General features: G+C 37.8%; 1 protein-coding gene across 2 annotated transcripts in view; it reads left to right on the top strand.

The window, feature by feature from the left end:
• Positions 1-5,032: 5,032 nt before the first annotated feature.
• Positions 5,033-8,566, top strand: part of LOC140164981 (uncharacterized) — a 128,662-nt gene continuing 125,128 nt past the window's right edge. For both annotated transcript variants that reach the window (XM_072188387.1, XM_072188386.1), the window contains exon 1: positions 5,033-5,168. The gene's annotated coding sequence lies outside the window, so the exon portion shown is untranslated. The remainder of the gene's footprint in view (positions 5,169-8,566) is intronic.

The raw sequence follows: 8,566 nt of genomic DNA, 5'->3' as shown, positions 1-8,566 counted from the left end.
ATAATCATTCCATTTATTCCATTCAGCAACAAGTTCGAATTGTATCAAATAGTCTGACCAGGACGTGGTCCCATCGTAAGTTTGAGGCTTTATTTTTACTCCAGGCTGAGTGTCATTGCTAGAATGTTTAGGCCTTCTTACTGACTCATCACCGTCATGAACATCACCAGCTAATATTTCTGAGCTGGTATCGGTTGGAGAAGTAGTACCAACACTATCTTCAGTCGCTGTCATAATAAATCGTGAGCCAAAATTTGTTAAAATTTTGATTTATCCTACCGCCAGACACCAGTTGTAACGGGACCGAGCTTGCCCTAATACTTGTAAACGACTGATGGAGAAGACTAGCCTTCTAAACATACAAGTGGTAGCGTAGTATCAAAGACTAGAATTCTCCCCAAGACATGTTGAATCAGTGATGCATGAAAGGAGAAGTAACAGGTCAAAATGAGACTTGACAATTCTGTTTTATATTTGCTTCTTTTGTTATATCTTGTATTGTTATTTTGCTTTCATATTTGTCTTATCACATCACAATTCATAAATACAAGTAAACACTGGTAAATACACAATCTCTGTTGTTGATCATGACGATATTTCCTTATTTAGGCCTATCTCTTTTAAATCCAAATAAATTACCAATAAATGCTGCCGAAAAGTATATAGGCCTACTATCTGCTTGAATAATCAAGAAGCATAAAAATACAATTTAATCGACAGAATCTCTCATCACATGACATAGTCATAGGCTAGGCCAAGGCCTAGTAGGCCTACTACAGAGTATCCATGCCTGTACACCAAATACGAGCTTGCCATGCAACAATGAATGCACATAAATACAGTGCATAATTTTCCATTGGACTTGTGCATGTGTGCGGCAAGTCACTTGCACAGATTAGGCATAGGCGCTAGGCCAAATCACCGGAGTGCATAACACCCTGGTGTCGCCACTATTGTGGTAGCCAAGCTGCCCCTAGCTCAATCTGAGCTCCAGAGTAGGGCGTATTTGCTTTGGTTGGCAGTGCTTACCCTGTGGTTTCCCTTTCAGGGTTCGTGGGTGGACTAATTGTCCACCAAGCAATCTGATTAATTCGCGTCGTGCACGGGCTTTATATACTCTCCTGAACGCGTTCATGGAACCTTTTGGCGGCTGCGTTCAAAGCGTAAGCTCCGTTACTATGGATATCGCGCAGTCACTCCGCGTCAGGCGCTCACTTTCGAAAAGATTTTGAACATGACGAAATTTAATAACTAGAACTGCTAGTGTTTTTAAATCAGGAATCAAACTGATGACCCCTTTTGACCATGTAAAACGTGAAAATACTCAAAATTATCTTAAAATTCTACATCCTTAAACAATTACATCTTAAATAATCCAAAGTTTGATCAACAAAAGTCGTTTTTAAGGAAATTTACAATTTTTAGGAAAAACTTGTTTACGTTCAGACGATTGATGGCCGGGAAGTTTCAAAATGACAAATCTAAAATTCTTTGAAACAACACATGAAAAACCTGAATTTTGTCCTCAATATTTACTCGTAGACGGTATGTAATACCTTATTTTGTTCCTGACAAAATTATTTACACAATATTATAAGATCTCTGTACAATATAAGCTAATATAGCGGAAATAGTGAAATTTGAGGCCAATTTCGCACGTACGACATGACAAATTTCTCTGCCGTATTTTCAACCCACGGCAAAAACTGACGATCGGCAGGTAAACAAATCCAAATATTTACAAAAATATACCTTGTGCAGAGCCATGCAATCATTTTAAAATGTATAATAACGATCAAAAACTACCACGAACACGTGAGCATCGTGACTTTTCTCTAAATATGAATTTGACAAGCGCTGAATTCGGCCATTGACAACACACGGAGCTACACGGGAGGTAAGCTTAAAAACAGGCCAAAAATCTGAAATCGCATTTTGGCTCCCCGTTTCACTATTCAGTAGATAGCAACATTAATGCTATCAGATGTGAGCTATCTTCAGTAGATAGCAACATTAATGCTATCAGATGTGAGCTATCTTCAGTAGATAGCAACATTAATGCTATCAGATGTGAGCTATCTTCAGTAGATAGCAACATTAATGCTATCTGATGTGAGCTATCTTCAGTAGATAGCAACATTAATGCAATCAGATATGAGCTATATTCAGTAGATAGCAACATTAATGCTATCAGATGTGAGCTATCTTCAGTTTAGATAACAACATTATTTGAACCCCTAGGGCACCCTTACAAAATTATTCAAAAAATCTTTTTCAACTTCAAGGTGTAGAAGGGAACCCTAATGTCATAAAAAAGAGTTAATTAGAAATATAATTGGTTTTGTTTTGAACAGGGACGTAAATCCGTTTTTGAAGGGGGGGGGGCATAATGACACTGAATTATAAGTCATCTACATGTATACCTCGGCGCGACAGCGGCGCATTCGCGACGTAGGGGTGTCTGAGGGGGGATGTGCCTCCCTCAGAAGTGAGAAACTTTTGCAAAATGAAGACCTAATTGAAGCCATTTGGTGGACCGTTTTGGCACTATATTATTGTGTACAATTCATTAAGTGCGTCACTATTAATTATTATTGTATGAATTATTGCTTTTAAAAACAAAGTGCTGTGTGTCCAAAGCAGAAGCAAAAATGGTAATTTCTTTATGTATATGCAGGGGTGTCTGAGGTGGGTTGTTGCCGTTGTTCCCCCCTAGAAGTTGGAAAATTTCGCAAATGAAGACCCAATTGAAGCCATTTGGTGTACGATTTTAACACTATTATTGTGTAAAATTTAAATTAGAACAAGTTGAAACCATTCGTAAACAGTGGCGTACCGTGGCCGCCCCAACCCCGGGGGGCTGAAGAAGAAACAATTTTGCCGCCCCATCCTTAACAAGCCCGAAAAGGTTGACCCAATTTTTTTCACGGTTGTTTGAAAAAGTGAAGAGCAAAAAAAAAAAAAAAAAAAAAGGATTTTAGGTGCTAGCGTCCCAAAAGCAACCTTTTTTCAAAATTTTTATACTTTTTCAATTTTTGGCGCCCTTTTTTCTTTGCTAATTCGTTTTGCCGCCCCCTTCGTTTTTGCCGCCCCTGTTTTGCCGCCCCTTCTTCTTCCGCCGCCCCTTCCTTTTTGCCGCCCCCTGCTTCTACCCCGGGGGGCTGGCGCCCCCAAAATACGCGCATGGTAAACTATTATAATACTGTTTTATACTGGCATAAAACTAAAAGTGTATATGTAGGCCTACGGGTGTCCAAAACAGAAGCGACCACTTGTTTATATTTTCGCAGGGGGGGTGTCTGAGGGGGGATATTCGCCCCTCAGACGTTGGAAAAATTTTCAATATGAAGTTCCAGTTGAAGTCATTTGGTGCATCATTTTTACAATATTTTCAAAACAAAAAAGGGCCCGAACTCAATTTGCACAATTTTACTTGAGATTTGAGATTCGCAATTACTAAAAGCATATAGGCCTACATGGATTGATGTTGAACATGTTGAAGTCAGCATTTGAGTCCATCTTAATCATTGTAATACTGATTTTGTGTGTGATAAAATGTGACGAGCCCTGCATATCGGCGGGCCCGCAGTAACTTGGGCCGTGGACCCGCCTTAAGCAATGCCTAAAATAACCATAGGCCCTAGACCCCCGGGCATAGACCTAATGCGAATGACCCGACTGTGCGGTTTAGGCCCGGGGGTTTAGGCATGGGCAGTGGGCCTACTCAATTACGTGCAATTTAACTTTTTCTCCCCTTTCTCTCTTTTTCTCCTTTCTTTCTCTCTTTTCCCTTTGGGGGGTGGGGACCAAAATGTGTGTGGGGGGGGGACATTTGATATAGTGCCCCCACACTTTAAAAAGTGATGAGGGGGACGTGTCCCCCTGTCCCCCACCCGATTTAGGGGTGGTGCAATAATTATGTGTACCCCCGGGGGGTGAATTATAGGGGGGGGGGGCAAAGATTTTTTGGCAGGCCAAAGGGGGGGCAAGCATTTTTGGCAGGTCGAAAGGGGGTCAAGCGATTTTGGCAGGTCGAAAGGGGGGGCAAGCAATTTTGGCACAGATATTTTGGGCACCGTTTCTATATTATGCCCTAAAAAGGCGTAGGAAAACGTTACGAACACGTTCAAATATGCAAAATTTCCTGCTCGCTGCGCTCGCATTATATGTTAAGACAATTTAAGGTTTTAAATTCGGGTTCCCCAAAATGTTGCATGTGAAAGGGGGGGGGGCAAAGATTTTTTGGCACATCAAAAGGGGGGGCAAGGTTTTTGGAAAGGGTTTTTGGCACGGCCAAAGGGGGGGCAAGCGATTTTGGCAGACCATTTTGAGAATTCACCCCCGGGGTACATAATTATTGCACCACCCCTTACGCCCATGGTTGTGAAGCAGTGGTTTAAAAACTCTGAAAAGTGCCCAAAGTTACCCCATTTTACGGTAACTGATAAAAAAAAAGGATGTTTATTTGTTATTAATTAGGGCCTAATTAATTTCTAGCCTACTTTTATTATTTATTTTATGGGCCTACCTACAATGATATTTAAAAAAATTAGTTTATTTACCTATTTATTTTTATATTTATTTATTTATTTATTTATTTATTTATTTATTTATTTATTTATTTATTTATTTATTTATTTATTTATTTATTTATTTATTTATTTATTTATTTATTTATTTATTTATTTATTTATTTATTTATTTATTTATTTATTTATTTATTTATTTATTTATTTATTTATTTATTTATTTATTTATTTATTCTGTTATCTTTTTTAGGCCTACTTGCAATGATATTTTTTGGATTTTGTTCGTTATGATTTTAGTGGATGGTTTTCATGATTCCTGCCTCAAAAAGACACCTCAAAAATGTAAAAAAATTATGGAAAACATTAGAGGGATTTTCGTGAGTAAATTCTCCCAACCAAAAATTACCCAACATGCTCAAGTTTAAAGTGCCCGGAAATAAGGTCATTACGCTTGCGTACTTCTTCCCATATGATCAGTCAGGTCACTTCCGCTTTGGGAAAATCAACATTTTGATCATGTTGATATGAGTTTGTATTGACAATTGTGTTGGAATATAACCAGGAATATATCCAGGAAAATACATGCAATTATTTTGTGATAAGACTTGTTGGATAGCCTGATGTTTGCGGAATTGAAAGGTGAGCTTCTTATTCGTAAGAAAGGTGTTGATTCATGTTTTGCAAGGAAGTTTTTATGGAGTCGTGTTCGCGACCCATCCCCCATTCGTTCATCATGCAATGTGAATGAATCAGCTGAGCTGTCAATGGTAAATGAATGGCATGCGATGTACACACTCTTTCACAATCACAATGCCAGTTTCTACAGTGCAGTGTACGTTTTGTACTATAATACACTAATTACATGCATCACTTATATATCATTACTTTAATATTCAAAAGTTGAGATCATGATGAGAATAAACTTATAAAAGTCAATAAACCTAAAACTGATAATCGATCGGTAAAGTTTGACATCTTTCTTGGGCGATACCGTTAATGACAATCACAATATCATTGTCATGATTGTCATGATAAACAATGTCATTGACATAAACAATGAATTTTTTATTATGAAACATGACATTATGTATGTTGTGTTTGTTTGTCAATAAAGTTCGATTAAGCCCGAGCATGCCGAGCCGAGGTACATGACTACACCCATCGAATGTGTGTCATCAGCCCTCAGATCGGCCCTCAGACACACACATACAGGCATAGAGTTCTGCAGTAGCATGTTTTGTTGACATTTTGTGTAATGTTTACATCCATGACAGTTCTAATACCATCATCAGACAACTCAAATACAAAGGATGTCAGTTGGCAATCTTAATGTTATGCAATCAAGTTTACAACACTATCACTCTTACAATGAGCAAAAAGTCACTCAGGTACGCAATTCAAGGACCAATATTGATTACCTGAAGTGGCCTACTGCAAATGACCAGATATAACCTTTCTCATTTTCATGTTATTTTGCAATAACAAAACCATGTTTTCCTTGATTTTGGTATGAAATTGAGCAAATAGAATTAATTGTCATGTCAATTTGGAGTTATTAGGGGCAACTAAAACTGATATAATGTAAGTTTTATATGTTTATTTGGAATCTGTATTGCCTATTCTGAAGGAATTATTGCCATGTAAACAAACCATCCCTTGGCCAATATGGACATGGTGTACAGCTATTCAGTACACTGTTTTCCATGGGTGACTGTAGGAACCCATGGATTCGATCCATGTAGTACATGACTGTACTCACCAGCTTGCACCTCCTACAGGCTACACTACGATTTCTGCTGACTTCACACAGAGTGAGGAAGGAACAACAAGTAGGGTCATAATGATTCGTGCAAGTAGTGTGTCGACAGCCTGCAGGGTTCGGTTATTGCTGGAAAAGTGGCAAAAACCTGTTTTTGCCTGGTTTAAACCGGCAAAAACCCATATAGTCACTCAAGAATTAAAAAGTAACACAGAAAGCTCATAATTTCTGACATAAACAGTAACGCACAGCTTTTAATGAATCAGTCAACATATTTTTTGTGTATAAAGTTCTTAATTATTTATGAAAAAGTTTCGAATTTGATATGCACATTTCAGTTAAGGGGGTACTACATCCCTGGCCAATTTTGTGCCTATATTTTTGCATTTTTCTCAAAAAGTATAGCGCATTGGGGACAAGTAAGATATGTTTATTATAGGGGCAAGGACTACAACTACTGCACTGGAAATTTTATTTCAGCACAGACAACAGTAGTGGAGTTAAGGCTGGTTCAAAGTGAATATTCGAAGGCGAATATTCGGCTTCAATACTTTTTGTGACGCAAAATATATACGACAAATGAATAAAATATGATGACACGCCGAGTTGAACCGGATTAAATATCGCGCAACTGTTCATGCTGTTAGTGAGATACTATTGATTTATATGAAAGGCTCGAGGTCACCTGAATATCGTTCAACGAACGATGATTTCAAAAATCCCCAATGAAAATTAAGGCATCTGGAATGAGCGTTTTGAGCGTTTCGACAGTATTTTTGTGGGACATGAGAGCACATCAGACATATCGAATTACATTCTGAATACGAAGAATGTCTTTCTGATATCAAATAATTTTCATTTTTTGAAATTCACGATATAATACAAATTTCATGACAAATTATTAAAATTTGATATTTTTCACATATTGATATATAACAGTCCTCAAGTAAATATTATAAATCTAATGATATTTTCTTAAAGTGTATGTAGCTGGGAGGAAAAGCCGACGATCAATTGAACATTTTGCCCTTTCATATTGAAGATATGGATTTTTTTCCCAAAAAGACGTACTTTTTTTTTTTTTTTTTACATGCTCTCAAGCCTGCAAACCCGATTCTGCCATTTTTTAATTCGCGGACCTATTTTCTCAATAATGATAAAAATGCGACTTTTTTGGTGACTCAAATTTATGTATAGGCTTTCCACTTTTATTTAAGCTTTAATTCGACACTCTTTCTGATTAATAAGTCTAAAGCCTCAAATAGTTTCTGTATTTTAAGCTATTTTACCGAACTCATTAGGGTTACACAAATGGCGCATTGATTTAGTGGTGTGCCCTTATTAGTGCAGTACAAGCATACCCATTTTTATATGATATGAAAATAAAGGAAAATGCCTGGCAGGCAATAGCATTCCAATGCTGTAGTGATGGTAAGTAATGTTTTATGCAAATAATATGATATTTAGGCTTACAAACATAACCTAAATGTACAAGTGAATGTTTCCATACTAACGTAGCTCCATTTAAATCGACTGATGCAGAAAAAAAGTCTAACTCCAAATTCAGATTTATGCCTCCACCCCGGTTTTACATAAATAATGTTTGGCCCCAGTTCTAGGTCCCCATATGCATCTGTCCCTGGCAGAGGATGTGTGAGGGTCTGGGGGGTGGTAAATCATTGGTTATTGATATAAAATGCATTTGCCATGGAGGTTCACCCATTTTTGTCATCTTTTCCGCACTAGCGGAATTCTTGACGTTTTTGGCACCTATAAACGATGTTATGTTGGGCGGAATAAAGATGTAATGCGTTGTTATCAGTCAAATTCATAATTATAATTAACTAGATTTCGCGGTTCTCGGGTTGTGCGGTTCTCGTAATAGGCATATCTCTAATTGCCCAACACCCGTTACCCATATAGCTGCCCTGACCTATTAAACTACTATAGGCCTCGCCGTCTCTCAATGATCAAGATCCAACTTGACACAACTCTGTTTTGTAGCTGTGACGCTTACTTCGGTACCATAATCTGGAAACCCATCGTTCGCCTCTTCCAAGCTCTGAGTGTCCTGCTACTACGTTGGAGGACCCCGAAAATACTCCGAAATTAATATTTAGATTGGATGTAGGCCGTTACTAAATAATGAAATCAATCGGGAGAAATGTCAACCCAATAAGGCCTAATGTTACGGGTTATAGGCCTTACCTGATTATTTTATTAACAGATTATTTTTATCATAATGTTAACCATTCTGGAGGACCTCGGGAATAGTCAT

The sequence above is a fragment of the Amphiura filiformis genome, chromosome 11 (assembly GCF_039555335.1).
Source record: "Amphiura filiformis chromosome 11, Afil_fr2py, whole genome shotgun sequence".
In the NCBI taxonomy this organism is placed as follows: Eukaryota; Metazoa; Echinodermata; class Ophiuroidea; order Amphilepidida; family Amphiuridae; genus Amphiura; species Amphiura filiformis.
The sequence above is the reverse complement of the archived record's forward strand: the minus strand, read 5'-3'. Positions and strand labels throughout refer to the sequence as shown.